Raw genomic sequence first — 18487 nt, 5'->3', positions numbered from 1 at the left:
AGCCTTTAGTCACTTGTTCATTTCTATTCTTTTTTGTTTTGTTTCCTCTGTTCTTTTCCTCTCCCACCTCTTGGTTTGCTCATCATAATTTCAATTATGTTTAGTTGCATGTTAGGTTTTGTGTGTTATTTATTTGGTTTTTGTATTTAGGGATTCAGATTAGAATTTCATCGCATGTCTAAAGTCAATTTAGTTCGATGCATGAAATAATTCTATTTCAATGGTATTTTCTGATTTCAGTTTATGTTAGAAGAATTTAGGTGTAACTCGAGGTTCAATTGCATTGTTGTGTTTTATTTGAGCATGTTTAGTTAATAATTTTGGTTTAGAGTGCATAGATCATTCCAGTACTTGTGAAAGTTCCATTTAGGGTTCGTTGTATAGCTTAGTTCATTATGAATTGGTTTTATTTTAGTGGTTTAGGTCCATTCACCAGTTGTTAGATACTTTTTTCAGCTTTGAATTTTGTTTGCTTTCAATTCGTTTGAAGATATTAGCTTGTTTGTTTTCTGTTGCCTAGGTTTGTAAATGTTTAAAACTCTTAGGGTGTTAATTGAATAGTTAAAAAAAACTTAGGGGTTTAAGCTAGAAATGAGTTAGGGACTTTCAGATAATTCCTACACTTAGAAGCTTCTATAGGAGAGGGCAGTTGTCCTTATTTGGTTAGCACAAAAACGCTGAGCCAATAAGGGACAGCTAGTTGTCCAAGTGGTTAAAAAAAATGTCTGTTGCAGGGAATATTTTATTGATTGGTTTTGAGCACATGGCCTTAGAGGTCTATAAGTAGTGACTTTCCTTCACTCTCAAAAGGACAGATTTTAAGCACTATTCCCTGCACCTAGAGTTCAGAAAACACACACACTAATAGAATTTTCAGAACTGGAAAAACACTAAAAAAAGGTCTCGAATACTGTTCCATTGGTTAGCTATTTTTTTTTTATTTTTCTGAGTTTTAAAAAGAGCTTCAATACTTTGCAAGTTTTTGGGTTCTAAACATGGATTAAACTGGTTGTATTGCTGCTGACTACTGTTGTTTAAGCTCTGTTGATCTCACCATCTTTTATTTCTGAAGTTTTTTGTTGTTTTGGCTGTATCCAGGTATGTAAGCTGAACATTTCCTTGACTTTGAGTCATATACATGAAGTTTGGATCATGGATAACCCCATTCTCGAATGTTATCTGAATAAGTGGAGTTTGACTGCTTAGATTCTGATCCTGCTTGTTGTTTTATCCTGCTTTCATACATCTCCCTTTAGCTAGCTAGAATTTTGGCGTAAATGTATTTACTAATCGTCTCTTGTTACGCATGATCCCATGTAAAGGTTTTGTTCTTTTGAAACTTAGTTTGAAGATTTCTTTCCAAATGTGAACTGCAACGTGATGTTATTAGGAAGTTATTTGAGCATGTGAGTTTCATTCTTAGGGATTAGATTCGAAGAGCCTGTCTAATTTGATATCCTGTTTAGCCTGCTGCATTTCAGCTGTGATGGCATCGAATAATCAATATCTAAAGTGGTTAATAGTTCAAGTTTACTTTATTATCATGTGATTAATATCTGAGTAATTATGGGAATGACGTGAATCTAGCCATATGTTCTCTTTCGTTTATTTTTCCTTGCTTTAATATAACTAAGAATGTCTATGGATTTGTTGCCATTTTTGGATTGTTATTGTGAATTAGGTTATTTATTAATTAGATAATTAAAAGTGGCATGTTACTTGGGCTTAAGGAATGTGTAAATATTTTATATACACCAGCTATGGAGATCAATGAAGGCCTCATGTGTTATGGGCTAGTAAGAAGTTATTTAGGCTCAATCCAAATTGAGTGTGGTAGCTCGGTCCAAGCCAGGCTTGGGAATGCCTAGTCTTTGCCCCTTTCATTTTATTGGGCTTGACTACAGGCCCAACAGTTTCAGTGTTGGTATTTTTTAAAATATAGTGACAGGCCTCTCCTCTAGGCCTAGTGTTTCAGAATGTTTAAAGACATGTATCAAATGTTAAATATTTCTATTGTAATCCACGTCCATGTCATTAATATTTGAGTTATTTTTGTTGAAATGCATAAATCTCGTAGGTTGCATTATGCACGCAATTAAAAATATCACCACTACGGTTATGGTTCCCAGGGCGTGGTTGTTATACTCAATCTCAAAATTAGTTTGTTGAATAGGGATATTCATAGTTCTTGTAGTTGTATACTTTCCTTTTAATAAAATTGAGGTGCCATACAATCACCTAGTCTATGACCCTCGCATCGATATCTTAATTAGTATAGAAAATGCCTTAAAATCTCGTAGAGTGATTTAGGTGTATCATGACTACGGTAGGTTCCCGTGCCGTGGTTGTGATTTGTAATTGCTAAAATCCGGGTGTACATTTCATGTGACCCGATTCTAATTTCCAACAAGGTTAAATAGAACGTGTCGTGAGCCACTAGTACATTTCATGTAGCGTGGCTTACGATGTATTTTAAATAACCTTGAATTTTCCCGAAATATTAAAAGTGGCTAAAAAGTTAAAAATGCACAACAGATTTAAAATGTGTAAAAATCAGATAATTAGGCCAATAATAATAGTTGAGCGACCGTGCTAAAAATACGGAACCGGGAAATGCCTAACACCTTCTCCCGGGTTAACAGAATTCCTTACTCGGATTTTTGTGTTCACGAACCGTAAATAAGAGTCAAATTTTCTCGATTCGAGATTTAAATCGGTGACTTGGGACACCATAAATCATCCCAAGTGCCAACTCTGATTTCTAAATAAAATAATCCCGTTTTGATTGTCACTTTAATTGGAAAAAACTCCCTTATACTCCTCCGGGGGTAGGAAAAAGGAGGTGTGACAACTCTGGCGACTCTGTTGGGATAAGAACTCAGAATCTCAGGTTCAGGGTTCAGGATTCGAGCTTAGAATATCTGTTATAGTTGGCTTTATTTATTATCTGATTTTTACGTGCTTGAGCCTAATGTGCTAATTGCCGTTTTTTACTGCTTTGATATTGTTTGGACTGTATATAAATTGTTACGAAACCTGCCTCTCTATGAGTCTTCTAAATCATCTGGGAAGGGTGCATTTCGTGTAGCTTCTCTTCTGTTAGAGTCATATCCCAATTTTAGAACGAGGTTCGGACAAGTTGCAAAGACGGTGAAGCTTCTATATTCCCGGTATGCTGGCCTCCCCCCCGGCTCGAGCTGTCCGCTCGGGTAAGCTAGGTCTAGAACAAATAAACCCAGATTTTTAAACATAGTATAACATAGCCTCATGTCGGATCCCTAGTAGGAACGTTTGTTTGCATCACGTGCATTTGACTTTGGGGACTCAACACAGGGGTTGGGTCCGTCTAGGACAGGTGTACCCGAAATCGAAAGACCATCCTGATGCATTTTTACTTGCTACTTGCACATTTATTTGACTCGGATTGCATGTTGACCGGCTTCTAGAATAGGGAAGAAAAAATTGAGAAAAAACAAATTGAGGTAAGAGAGAGGAAATTACCCGCCTGTGAAAAAACTTGATGTCCAAATATCCCGAAGCTCTGCCGAAATTTTCGAAAAAAAGGGGAAAAGCTATTTCAAAATGTTTATGTTTTTCTGTTGCGTCAAAATTGACATAACTACGCAAGTTTGATTTTCACTGGATGTGGGATACGTAGGCAACCCTCATCGGGTCCAACTCCATTTTGTAAAAATAACCCAAAAATATGAAGTGTTCTTATTTTTTCACAAATAAAATTAAATAATGTCGTTCTTGTCTAAAATAGCCAAAGTGCCCCAAAAGGGCACCAGAAGGCTGCTTTTGCAAAAATAGCCACCTATGGTCCTTTTTCAAAATTTTTGGCCGATTAGAAAACACAACCCTAAAATCTTCTTTCCTGAGGTGCTGAAGGGCCGTATTTTGCAAAAGTGTTTTGTTTTGAAAATTGATAATTTTCTCTTGAGTCAAAATAAATCATGGTCTTTTAACCGATCACTTTAAATAAATGTGCAGGATGAGCACTATTGAAAATGAACCTTTCACAGTCCTCGAGAAAATCCCGTTAGAGCTTCATATATAGTGGAATGATTTAGGGAAGGTCAACAGAGATACTATGATAAAAGCTTTGGGCGGTCTCATTGGTCTGTTGAAGATTAACCTAAGGTTGGATATAATTGAGGCTTTGATATCTTTTTGGGACCCGGCGCATAATGTATTCCATTTTTCTGATTTTGAGCTAACCCCTACGCTTGAGAAAATAGCGGGCTATGCTGGTTTTAGTGGGAATCTCAGAAATCAATACCCAGTGGCACCTAGAGCGGTGACTCCTCATAAGTTTCTAGATCTTCTAAGTATCAGTCGGGAAGTTAAAGACGGAAATTTGGCTGAAGGATTCTGCACATTCTACTTCTTGTACCGACGTTATAGGGTTCCCCACGGTTTTGAGGCCCCAGATACCGGTCTAACTCATTCAGGAAACAAAGGTAAATGGGAAGCCCGACGAGGACTGGCTTTTATAGTGGCATTCATGGGCGTCTTAATATGTCCAAGAAAAGATGGAAATATAGAGTTGGTGCTCGTGGGAATGGCCGACTTCATGACTAAAAAGGCTACCAAGACCATTGTACCGATGATCCTAGCAGAGATTTATCGAGCTCTAACTATTTTCCGAGGAGGGGGAAATTTTTTTGAGGTTTGCAACATGCTCTTATAACTTTGGATGGTAGAACATCTCTGCCATCGTTCGGGGTACATGAACTGTGGTATGACCGGTCTTAAATGCATTGAAGAACATGAAAACTAGGTGAAAGGTCATGAGTTTTTGGAAGGTACGGAGGCATGGTTCGCACATTTGAGCTCTCTGACTGCAAGCAAAATTGAGTGGACATTCGGGTGGCTCCCGGTCACTGAAGTCATTTACATGTCGATCGAAGTGTGTTTTCTTCTATTAATGGGTCTTCGGAGCATTCAGCCTTATGCCCCACACAGGGTTCTGCGCTATCTCGGCAGGCACCACACTATCCCATATAATGAGGATTTGAGTCGACAGGTCATCGAACTAGGGCCAAAAGCCCCCTTCCTGGAAGAAAAGGTGTGCCGAATTTGGCATCAATGTAGGTTCTTGGAGCCAAAGACTCAAGTACGGGATATATCTAAAGGCGAGTTGGAGCCTAGTTACATAAATTGGTATGGTAAAAGATCTCAAGTCCATCAAGAGCCCGAACGGCCCGCCAAAAGGCCCCATGTTCAACAATTCATTGATGGGGCATAAGAGCAATGGGATTGGCTGGCAAAAAAGATAAGCTATAAAGCTACAATAAGCAAATTGGAGGGGCAAATTAGAGATTTTAAATTTGACAAAAGTATACAGGCCGCTGCTGATGAAGGGGAGAAGAAGAAATTGGCCCAAGAAAACAAATCCCTTCGAGCCCAGATCCAAAAAATAAAGATAGCTGCTGAGAATCAGGAAAGGAGCCGAAAGGATGAAAGACTCATAAATGGTCTTAGGAGGAAAATAGCTGAGTACGAGGATGATTTGGAAAAATCTGAGGGTAGTCTGGCAAGAGCCCGGGCACAGTTAGCGAAGAACGCAGAGGGACGGGCAGAGTTTGTCCGACAATTGAAAAGGAAATATGAGGGAGAAGCCACTAACTTGAAGAGAAAACTAACTACCCTCGAGAATGAGATGGCCAAACAAACAAAGAGCTTCAAAGCAGAAAGAGAACACTGCTATGCCCTGATGTCGCAACTAGAAAAAGACCTGCAGCAGCTTCAAGAGCAAAATCATACAGCCGAACAAGTTTTGGGGCCAGATCTCAGTAGATCGGACGGTTGCTACAAGAGAAGGGTACTATCAGGGAAAGGGTTAGGAAGATTGCGGACTACATTGTGATGAAGTGCAACAAATGTGAAGACATGACCAGGTCCATGTTCTTCACTTCCGTTATGATTTTTGTCTGGCAGATCATGGATGACCTATTTCGCCTCCAAGAAGATATGGCGCATAGGCCCGCGGCGAGACTGACTGATGTCCCGCGGGCCCCTGGAGCTGTAGTTGAGGCACTTATGTATTCTTGCTTTTATTTGTTCGAGTCTGTATTGTCAGTTTCTCTTAGAGTTTGTTATTTCATTTTTGAGGCTGTATTTTTAGTTTTCTTTTGGAGTCCACTTGTTGAGTCTGTCAGTTTTTATGTTTAAATCTGTAGGGGAAGTCGTTGTAATCAGGATGTTTTTTTATTTATTTTATGAAATTTTGAAAACCCAAAAATGTGTATCTTTCTTTTATTTCGCGTTTGTCCCCTGAACTATGTAATGATCTGATTCATGCGGTGTAATGATACGTAGGCAATCCCCATATGATTCGATCATAACCCTAAAATAAGGAAAAATGAAAAAAGAGAAAAAGAGAGAGAGAAAGGGAAAGGGAAGAAAATAAAAGAAAATTGAGCAGAAGGAAATAATGGCAAAACAAAAGAGAAAACGAGTGCAAAATAAAAGGGAGGCAACAAAACAAGTGGAAAAGGGCAATAGTGATTCAAGAGGGTTTGGAATGAAAAGAGAAAAGAAAGAGAAGAGAAAGCGCAAAATGCGAAGAGTTAGTTAAAAGCCGGGATGAAGAATGCAGCCGTTCAAATACACGATAGGAGCTCTAACTGTCTAGGTGCATTGCATCCCAAATGTGCGGGTGCCCATCTGTTAAATCTTTAACGCTGACAAGTTCGTTGTTGTCATTGAGTATAGGAAGGTGGTTAGTTTGTTTGGCATTCTGGTAACTCACCCGTACAACACCAGGTCCAAAGACAAGTTGATCATGACTGGCCAAGAATTGGATGCAAGCATTATTGATCCACCGAGGGAGGTGGAGGAAACTGAATCGGTTTGAAAGAGGAGTTGCATAAGTTGAAATACCAAATGGCAAAGATGTACCAGGCATGGATAATACCCCGCCAACCCCGCTTTCATCCCACCGCTAGCTTAGTCCCAAGAACCTCCCACTAAAGATTCATCCCCACAACATGCACCAAACTTCACCCCTTACCACCACTATCATGGCACCACTTCCCAAACCATACAAGCTCCACCAACCAAAACAACCGCATACCCTCATCCACTAGCTACCCCTATTTTCGTAGCACCTCCACTAGCTACACTCCATCGATCTTCCAGTGAGCCATTATTCCAGACCCAAGATAATCAGTGCTATCCCTCAGAGCCTACTTTCAAGGCCCCAAATCATTACTCATACACTCCTCGTTTCAACCTCCCTGTTGAGACTGAGAAACCACTTAAAAACCCGAAGCAAGAGGAGATGTTTAGGAAGGTGAGAAGCCTGGAATAATCGCTCAGAAACATGCAAGGGTTGGGAGGTCAAGTAAGTGTAGCCTACAAAGATCTGTGTTTGTTCCCTGACGTACAGCTACCTGTTGGGTTCAAAATGCCAAAATTTGATTTGTATGACGGGCACGGAGATCCCGTGGCCCACTTAAGGGGATTCTATAATAAAATGAGAGGAGCCGGTGGGAAAGATGAGCTATTAATGGCATACTTTAGCCAGAGTCTGAGTGGCGCGGCATTAGAGTGGTACACTCGTCAGGATCATAGCAGATGGTATACCTGGGATGATTTGGCCCAAGCATTTTCTCATCATTTCCAATACAACATCGAGATTGTTCCAGATCGTTTGTCTTTGACTAAGATCGAGAAGAAGCCTAGTGAAAGTTTCAAGGAATACGGTTTCCACTGGAGAGAACAGGCAGCAAGGGTTAACCCTCCAATGAAGGAGAACGAAATGGTGGGATACTTTCTTCAGGCCTTGGAGACTACTTACTTTGGTCATCTAATTTCGGCCATAGGTAAGTCTTTCAACGAAGTAGTAAAAATGGGAGGAATGGTAGAGTAAGGGCTCAAATCAAGCAAGATCATGAGCTACTCCGCCATCAAAGCAACTAAGCAGGCAATCCAGAATGGCACCGGAGGCGTGCTTGGGAAAAAAAAGAAAGAGGATGTCGCTATGGTCATTTCAGGATCATGGCACAGACCAGGGGATTCTCCTACCCACTACAACCAACCTCGACCCCAGCTTTAAGGCTATACCTCAACTCCATATAGTCCACCCCAGCATTACTTCCCACCACCAGAGCCTCAATACTCAATCAGGCTACCCCTATATCATGTCCATTATGCACAGTCATATGCTCAACCCTCTCCTCACCCACAATGGCGTGTACCAGCCCCACAAAACCCTTACCCACCACCACAAACATACCGAAACCCCACTAGTCCAAATTTTCGAGCCAATCTAGAATTCAGGAATGAAAGGTTGCAACTAAAGAAAACCTTCACCCCGCTTGGGGAATCTTATACCAGCTTATGTCAAAGAATGAGGTAGTTGGATGTTCTGAGGCCAATTGAGTCCAAACTACCAAACCCCCCTCCAAAGAACCTAGATTATTCTCTCAAATGTGTGTATTGTTTTGATACTTCGGGGCAGGACACAGAAAAGTGTTGGCACTTGAAGAACGTCATCCAAGAGCTCATTGATACGAACCAGATTGTGGTCTAGAGCCTAGAAACACCCAACATCAATCAGAACCCATTGCCGGCCCATATTGAAACGCACATGATTGAGATAGTGCACAAAGATAGGAAGCCCAAGAAGCCTTCACAATTTGTCATGATGATCAGGTCTAGTGAAAGTAAGTCGGTCAAGGACCCAGTTGTCACAAAAGCAACCTCTTTGATAGATGAAGGATCGGTGGACAAGTTGAGCATGCCAAATGATAAGCCAGTTGTGGTAGTTGAAAAGAGGTCCCCAAGTGATGTTACAGCAAAGCAAGAAAAGCCAAAGGTGATCGTGTCGGGGATCACAAGTAAACCAGTCATAATTGTGGAGGGTGCTCGCACGGACCCTATCATTATCAAACCTGTGACCCAGCTACCGGTAGCTAACACCAAGACTGTCATATGGAACTATGAGCGAGTGATAGTGACCTATAAGGGGAAGGAAGTGAAAGAGGAAGTTAACGAGGCCCAGGGATTAACTCATTCGGGGAGATGCTTTGCCCCGGAGGATTTAAGAAAAGCTAAAACACTCAAAGACAATCCAGTTCTAGTGAAGAAGCCAGTCACTGAAGAAGAAGCGGATGAGTTTTTGAGAAAAATGAAGGTACAAGATTACTCCATCATAGAACAGTTGAGAAAGACTCCTGCTCAGATTTCCCTGTTATCATTGTTGATTCATTCAGATGAGTATCGCTGGGCCTTGATGAAGATTCTGAACGAAGCTCATGTCCCCCACAAAATCACTGTGAACTATCTGGAGAAGATTGCCAATAAGATATTTGAGTCTAACCGGATCACATTCTTTGATGATGATTTGCCTCTAGAGGGTATGGAACACAATCGAGCCCTCTATCTCACAGTGAGATGCGAAGAGTCTGTGGTCACCAGGGTGTTAGTTGACAATGGTTACAGTGCAAACATCTTCCCTCTCTCTACTCTGAACAAGTTAAAAGTTAATGATGAGAGGATTCACAAGAACAACATATGCGTTCGAGGTTTTGATGGAGGAGGAAAAGACTCTGTTGGCGACATCATACTCGAGTTGACAATAGGACCAGTCGAATTCACCATAGAGTTCTAGGTACTAGATGTGGCTGTTTCTTACAATTTACTGTTGGGTAGGCCTTGAATACATGTTGACAAGGAGGTTCTGTCCTTTTTACATAAGATGGTGAAGTTAGAATGGGATAGACAAGAAATCGTCGTGCATGGCGATGAGAATTTATGTGCTTTCAATGATACCCCTGTCCCGTTTATTGAAGCTGAAGAGGATAAGGGGTCGTGGGTCTATCAAGTGTCTGAGATGGTGTCAGTTAAAAAGGTTCCGGAAAGGGAATACATCCCGGGTCCAAAGTTAGCATCTGCAATCGTCATGGTAACAACCGAGATGTTGAAAAATGGTTTTATGCCGGGCAAGGGTCTGGGTGCATCTCTGCAATGTATCGTGCAACCAGTGTCCTTGCGTGAAAATCTGGGCACATTTGGTCTAGGGTTCAAACCTATAGGGGATGATGTGAAGAAGGCTCGAAAGCTGAAAAAGAAGGCATGGTCGCTCCCTAAGCCAGTCCCACGTCTCTTCAGGTCTTTCATCAAGGCAGGGGTCGTGAAGCGTCTAGTGACAACAATGCCAAAGCCTGTGGTTGATTTTGATGAGGAACTGGTTAAAAGGTTCCAGAGTCCATTTGATGAAATGAACATGGTAGAAACTGGGGAAGGTTCCAGCAAAGCGGATGTGCAGTTTGTTGGGCCAAAAGTGAAGATTAACAATTGGGATACTACTCTTCTCCCTACCCGGAAGGAGTTTTGGTAGTTTGCTTTGTTTTCCTTTCAGTTTATCTGGATTATTCCAAGGTTGTAATTCAGATTTTATTTTCTGTCTGTTGATGTACAAACCCTTCTATCCTTTAATTTTAATGAAATGTAATTTCCCTTTTCCATTACTCCTGATAGTGTCATTTTCTTTTCTTTCTTTGTACAGTTCTTATTATGCTAGTTTTAGTGATATGACATGCATGAGAAATCTTTAGCCCAATCTTAAAAGCCAATCTAACTCTGAAATAATAATCCAAGAAATAGAGTGTGATGATGAAATAGAATATGATGAAGAGGAAGCATTTGAGGAAATTAGTAAAGAGAAGCAATCAACTTCGAAGGGAAGCCCAAGCCTAATTTCAATGAAACTGAAGCAATCAATTTAGGGGATTCAGATAATATCAGGGAAACCAAAATAAGTGTACACTTGGAACCACAAATCAAGGAGGAAATAATCAAAGCACTATTTGAATATAAAGACATTTTTGCATGGTCATATGACGACATGCCGGGTTTAAGTACTGACTTGGTGGTTCACAAATTGCCCACTGACCCAGCATTCTCTCCCGTCAAGTAGAAGTTAAGAAAGTTCAAAACTGACATGAGTGTGAAGATCAAGAAGGAAATCACAAAGCAGTTAAACGCAAAGGTCATTCGAGTCACGCGATACCCCACTTGATTAGCTAATATTGTGCCAGTGCCAAAGAAGGACGGCAAGACCAGTGTGTGCGTTGATTACCGCGATCTCAACAAAGCAAGTCCAAAGGATAATTTTCCATTGTCAAATATCCACATTTTGATTCACAACTGTGCCAAACATGAGATCGGTTCTTTTGTAGATTGTTATACGGGATATCACTAGATTTTGATGGATGAGGAGGATGCAGAAAAGACAGCATTCATCATACAATAGGGAACTTATTGCTACCGGGTAATGCCATTTGGTTTGAAAAATGCCGATGCAACTTACATGAAAGCAATAACTATTATGTTCCATGACATGATACACAAGGAGATTGAGGTTTATATGGATGATGTGATCATAAAGCCAAAGCAATAGGCTGACCATGTCGGAGATTTGAGGAAGTTTTTCCAAAGGCTCCTCAGGTACAATCTTAAACTTAACCCTACCAAGTGTGCATTTGGTATTCCATCTGGAAAATTGTTTGGATTCATAGTTAGTCGTCGAGGCATTGAATTGGACCCGTCAAAAATCAAAGCTATCCAAGAATTGCCACCTCCAAGGAATAAGACTAAGGTGATGAGTCTGCTCAGGCATTTAAACTACATCACTAGGTTTATTGCTCAACTCACAACAACTTGTGAGCCCATCTTTAAGTTACTAAAGAAGGATGTTACGGTCAAATGGACTGATGAGTGCTAGGAGGCGTTTGATAAGATCAATGGGTACTTGTCAAACCCACCCGTGTTTGTCCCACTAGAACCCGGGAGGCCTTTAATTCTTTATTTGATAGTCTTGGACAATCGTTCGGTTGCGTACTGGGTCAACATGACATCACCGGTAGAAAGGAGCAAGCCAACTATTATCTCAGCAAGAAATTCACATCATATGAGGTTAAGTATACTCCCCTTGAAAGGACATGTTGCGCTCTGACTTGGGTGGCACAAAAGTTGAAGCATTATCTGTCGTCCTACACTACCTACCTCATTTCTTGTCTAGACCCTCTAAAGTATATTTTTCAGAAGCCTATGCCCACAGGAAGACTTGCAAAGTGGCAGATTTTGCTCACAGAATTCGACATTATCTATGTGACTCAGACCGCGATGAAAGCCCAAGCATTGGCCAATCATTTGGCTGAGAACTGGGTGGATGAAGAGTATGAGCCATTGAGGACTTATTTTCCTGATGAAGAGGTGATTCTTATTGACGAGGTGGATTAGGTTGAAAAACTAGGTTGGAAACTTTTCTTTGATGGAGCCGCTAACATGAAAGGTGTCGGAATAAGGGTCATGCTTATTTCTGAAATAGGGCATCACTACCCTGTTACGGCCCAACTTTGTTTCTATTATACCAACAACATGGTTGAGTATGAGGCATGCATTTTGGGATTGAGGTTAGCTGTAGATATGGGAGTTCAGGAAGTCTTGGTCTTAGGAGACTCGGATCTTTTGGTGCACCAGATTCAAGGAGAGTGGGAGACTCGGGATTTAAATTCCACATCGAAATTATGGATCAAGATTACATTCTATTCATCTGCAACCTCATTATGGATCAAGATTACACATCGAAATTCCACTCCGTATCGCCCCAAGGCAAATGGAGCTGTCGAAACGGCCAACAAGAACATAAAGAAGATACTTCAAAAAATGGTACAAGGTTCCAGGCAATGGCATGAGAAGCTGCATTTTACTCTGCTAGGTTATTGCACTACTGTTTGCACTTCAGTAGGTGCAACTCCTTATTTATTGGTATATGGTATTGAAGCAGTGATACCCACGGAAGTTGAAATTCCGTCTCTTCGGATTGTTACTAAAGCCGAAATTGATGATGATGAGTGGGTCAAAATCCGTTTGGAGCAATTAAGTCTGATTGACGAGAAAAGACTGGCAGTAGTGTGTCATGGCCAGTTGTATCAAAAGAGAATGGCAAGAGCATACAAAAAGAAAGTACGTCCCCGGAAATTTGAAGTGGGTCAGCAAGTATTGAAACGCATCCTTCCACATCAGGTTGAAGCAAAAGGCAAGTTCGCCCCAAATTGGCAGGGGCCGTTCATCGTAACGAGAGTGTTGTCCAATGGTGCTTTGTATTTAATAGATATAGAAGGCAAATGTGTAGATATGACTATCAATTCTGATGTAGTCAAAAGATATTATGTGTGATTTCTTTGGTTTAAATTGTGTTGTTTGTACTTGGCATGTTTTGAAGATTGGAATGATGAAGGCATTTTATTATGCTATCTAAACACTTTACCCTTTGCTACTCCTTTGAGCCTTATTTATTTTCTTACATACCCCTCTTTTAGAATCAGTAATAAAGTTTAGAAATGCGGACACAAAAGGTAAATAAACAAGAAAAGAGGTAAAAGAAGAGAAAAGATAAAGAGAAAAAAAAAGAAAAAAGGAGAGAAAGGAAAAGAAAAAGAGAAAAGTAACAACAATAAAGCAATTTCTATAACATGAACTACATTCGACCTGATTCCTTGTAAGGATACGTAGGCAGTCTCATGGTTCGGTCCCATCAAAATAAAAATTCAAAAGCCTCCAGGTAAAGAAACTGAGGTAGAAGTTGTGGTTCTGCAAAAGATCTGATTCCAAAAGTTCTAGTTGTGAACCCATTCAAGTTGTTTTGAGCCTTTATCATTTCTTTTTAACCCCGTCCAAAAGCCCACACTGCCATCCAAAGAAAGACCTTCCGACCAATATTTGAGAGTGCCAAGTTGAGTGAGGTAGATGTATGATTCGCATCAGGGGCAACACTCCGTACTGCATAAGGGAAAATGAATAAATGAGAGAGTCCTATTGGTGAAAACCCTCAAGGGCACCCTAGGGCGACGGAAAGATGAGAGAAATCAAAATGAGAGAGTCTTATTGGTGAAAACTTTCAAAGGCACTGTAAGGCGACAGTGAGTTGAGAGATGAACAAATGAGAAAGGTTTGTTGGTGAAAACCCTTTAGGGCACCGCAAGCCGAACAAGGTCAGTGACTTGGCGGAAAGATTGGGCTATGGAGATCCCGGGCATAAAGTATGACAATTGAAAGGTGATTGGTTGAATATGCTGAGCTGATTAATCTGAAATGCATGTCATGATCATTGGTGCCAACTGCTTCACTCAGATAAGTCTTTTTTCCTTTTCTCCCTCAAACAGTCATCTAGTTTTGGATTTTCTTCTTTATTCCTAACTCTCGAAGTTATTGCATTTCATTTTTTTGGGTTTATTCTCTAAGGTTTTTCCAATGTCATCCCTGTTTAAGTAAGCGAGAAAGGATTTCAAATCTTACTACCAACTTCCAAACTGCACAAAGCAAAGTGCGGCCAAAACATACCAGAAATAGCATGAGGCAAAGTGGAAAATAAGGTGCTAGTGAAAGTTCAATTGGTCGAGTGGTTTGGGAATTTTGTGGAAGATACAAAGGTTCAGGTTGGAAGAACAGAAATGTAAAACAGTGGGTTGAGTGTAGAGCACTCGGGTCATTCAGGGTCATGTGGTTGAAATTCAATCAAAAAGGCAAATAATTCTTGGCCAGTTCAAGGCAGCCAATCACAACAAAGCACGGCAATGAAAAGGCCACCTTCAGAAAGAACGCCGCAAACTAACCACCACATTTTTAAAACTAATAAAATTTTCTTTGATTGAAACAGGGGCAGGAAATTTCGTTTGTGCCGGAGGAACCCTCCGTGAGGAAAACATGTACTGGACAGGTTCGACCGTAAATCTTCAAGACCCTCCTGGATAATGGGATTTAGTTTAAAAAAATTTCAGGGCCCTCATGGATAAGGATTTAATCTTAAAAGTTCTCAGGACCCTCCTAGATAATGAGACTTAGTTGAATTCCAAGATCCTCATAGATAACAAGATTTAGCATAAGCCCTACCTTTAGGAAATATAAGTTTTCTTTGAAGTTTTCACTCTTAAGATGGGATTTAATTTCAATTGTGAGGGCCCTCTTGGATAATAGGCTTTAGTTTTTAAATTCTTAGGGCTTTGGGGTAACATGACTCAATTAACACTCACAAATGTGCCCAGATACCAAATTGGGGCAGAAACGTTTCTTTATTTTGTCTGTTTTGTTGTAATCAGGCGCCCACCTGTAGAACAAGGGAATACAGTTAAAGTTTCGGAAATCATGCGCCTACCTGGAGAACAAGGGAATGCATTTCAAGTCTTGTCAATCAGGCGCCCACCTGGAGAACAAGGGAATATAGTTTCAAGTTTTGGCAATCAGGCGCCACCTGGAGAACAAGGGAATACAGTTCATGTTTTGGCAATCAGGCGCCCACCTGGAGAACAAGGGAATACAGTTCAAGTTTTGGCAATCAGGCGCCCACTTGGAGAACAAGGGAATATAGTTCAAGTTTTGGCAATCAAGCGCCTACTTGGAGAATAAAGGAATACAGTTCAAGTTTTGGTAATCAGGCCCATCTAGAGAACAAGGGAATACAATTCAAGTTTTGGCAATCAGGCGCCCACCTGGAGAACAAGGGAATACAGTTCAAGTTTTTGGCAATCAGGTGCCCACATGGAGAACAAGGGAATACAGTTCAAGTTTCGGGGAATCAGGCGCCCACCTAGAGAATAAGGGAATACAGTCCAAGTTTTTGGAAATCAGGTGCCCACCTGGAGAATAAGGGAATACCGTTCAAGTTTTTGGAAATCAGGCGCCCACCTAGAGAACAAGAGAATACGGTTCAAGTTTTGGCAATCAGGCGCCCACCTAGAGAACAAGGGGATATAATTCAAGTTTTGGCAATCAGGCGCCCACCTGGAGAATAAGGGAATATAGTTAAAGTTTTGGCAATCAGTCACCCACCTGGAGAACAAGGGAATACAGTTCAAGTTTTTTGGAAATCAGGTGCCTACCTGGAGAACAAGGGAATACAGTTCAAGTTTTGGCAATCAGGCGCCCACCTGGAAAACAAAGAAATACAGTCCAAGTTTCGGCAATCAGGCGCCCACCTAGAGAACAAGGGAATGATGTTCAAGTTTTGGCAATCAGGCACCCACCTAGAGAACACGGGAATACAGTTCAAGTTTTTGGCAATCAGGCGCCCACCTGGAGAACAAGGGAATACAATTCAAGTGTCGGAAAGCAGGCACCCACCTGGAAAATAAGGGAACTCATTTTAGAATTCAATTCGCGTTAGCAACAACATAAATTCACCTCCAGAGTGCAGGTCGATAGTTCAAGATGCACAACAGAATTGTAGAAGCAACAAGACCAAGTTTGAAGATGGTATATAGGATTCTTGTAATTCATAGATCATAGCTTAGCCTAGCTTCTTTTTATTTTGCCTCGGTGTAATAAGGAGTTCTGCAAGCAGTAGCAGCAACAACAATAGTGAAATCACAGCTTCCCGGTAGTCCTAGTTACCGAAACTTCCCCAACAACACTAACCTGATTTCTTTATAGCTAAGGATATGTAGGCAACCTCGGAAGCAAGGTACGGTGATGTCTTTCAAAAATGCTTCCCGCGGAATATTCAAACGGGCAAGAATCGCTCGTATCCGCTCACTTTATCTTTGCCCAAAAACTCTTCGTGTTTCTGAGCAAAGAGGGGCAGCTGTGAGCACGTGATTTTTGCTCTATATTAATTACTCCTATAAAATCCAAGAAAATAGATTTTTCCAGTTATTTGCCCTTTTATAGGATTTTTGTAGAATTTTATTAATTATTTGTATTTTTGTGCACATTTAATTTTCGTTAAAAATTATGAAAAAATGTCAAAAATATCATGCATTGTATTTAGGTTTTATTTTTACATTCTTAAGGTTAATTAGTTAATTATTATGAAAATCACAAAAATGGTCCATTGTTGCATTTTTAGCTTTAATTTTAGAATATTAGATTTTTCATTTTTGATTTAGGATCAAGGAATTTTTTATAATTTTTATGAAATTGATTAGTTTTACAATCTAGATTAATTTAAGATTTTAATTTAGGTTTTTAATTGAAAAAAAAAGAGAAAAGAATAGGAAATAAAGGGTTAATTGCAAAAGGGCTATTTTAATTCAAATTGGGCCAATTCAGGTTAAACTCAAACTCTCCCTTACCCGTTCCAACCCCCAGCCCACTATATTAACCCGATCCAGGCCTGCCTCATCCCCAAACGACCCCATTTTTGTATTGGCTCATCATATCCGTTGGATTTTGATAATCCAACTGCTCGGAGCTGATCGCCTAATTAATATACATATGTCTTAAACCTAGTTCCCCCACCCCCAAACCCTCAAACCTGTTTCATTCTCTTCTCTCAAAACTTAGAGTTTGGAACCCTAGCCGCTCTGTTTTGCTCTACCGTCTCCGCGGTGGTCCGCCGACCGGAAATCGCCTCATGGCGGCGGACCACCTCCAATTCACTCCAAATTAACACCCCAGAACCCCCGTCGCTTCCTCTTTCCAAATCCCTAATCCATGTCCCTCGAATCATCACCAAACGACTCGAATCTTAAATCTAGGATCGATGCCTAAAAATCCTAACTCACCCAAATAACCCCAAACTCACACCCTATAATCATCAGGCCTCCCCAAACTTAAAACCCGTAACAATTTCCCTAAACAATTTTTGGAACTCGTCGAATCCTTGATTTAGGTTTGACCTAATTTATGAGTTTTTGGGATTTCTTTGAAGTTTTTGTTTGTCTTGGCTGGAAGCTCACCCAAATAGGCTATTCTTGACCAGAGTATTCGTTCGGGTAAGCTTCAAGCCTCGTCGAAGCATCTCGAGCCTGTCCAGTCTTCCTCCGTTGCTTTTGTTGGTCGTCTTGTTGATTAAATCGGTACTTCCCAGCCTTTAGTCACTTGTTCATTTCTATTTTCTTTTGTTTTGTTTCCTCTGTTCTTTTCCTCTCCCTCCTCTTGGTTTGCTCATCATAATTTCAATTCTGTTTAGTTGCATGTTAGGTTTTGTGTGTCATTTGTTTGGTTTTTCTATTTAGGGCTTCAGATTAGAATTTCATCACATGTCTAAAGTCAATTTAGTTCGATGCATGAAATAATTCTGTTTCAATGGTATTTTCTGATTTCAGTTTATGTTAGAAGAATTTAGGTGCAACTCGAGGTTCAATTGCATTGTTGTGTTTTATTTGAGCATGTTTAGTTAATAATTTTGTTTTAGAGTGCATCGATCATTCCAGTACTTGTGAAAGTTCCATTTAGGGTTCGTTATATAGCTTAGTTCATTATGAATTGGTTTTATTTTAGTGGTTTAGGTCCATTCACCAGTTGTTAGATATTCTTTTCAGCTTTGAATTTTGTTTGCTTTCAATCCGTTTGAAGATATTAGCTTGTTTGTTTTCTGTTGCCTAGGTTTGTAAATGTTTAAAACTTTTAGGTTTTAATTGAATAGTTAAAAAAACTTAGGGGTTTAAGCTGGAAATGAGATAGGGACTTTCAGATAATTCCTACACTTAGAAGCTTCTAGAGGAGGGGGCATCTGTCCCTATTTGGTTAGCAC

Source organism: Nicotiana sylvestris, chromosome 4 (genome assembly GCF_000393655.2).
Source record: "Nicotiana sylvestris chromosome 4, ASM39365v2, whole genome shotgun sequence".
In the NCBI taxonomy this organism is placed as follows: Eukaryota; Viridiplantae; Streptophyta; class Magnoliopsida; order Solanales; family Solanaceae; genus Nicotiana; species Nicotiana sylvestris.
This window is presented reverse-complemented; position numbering follows the sequence as displayed.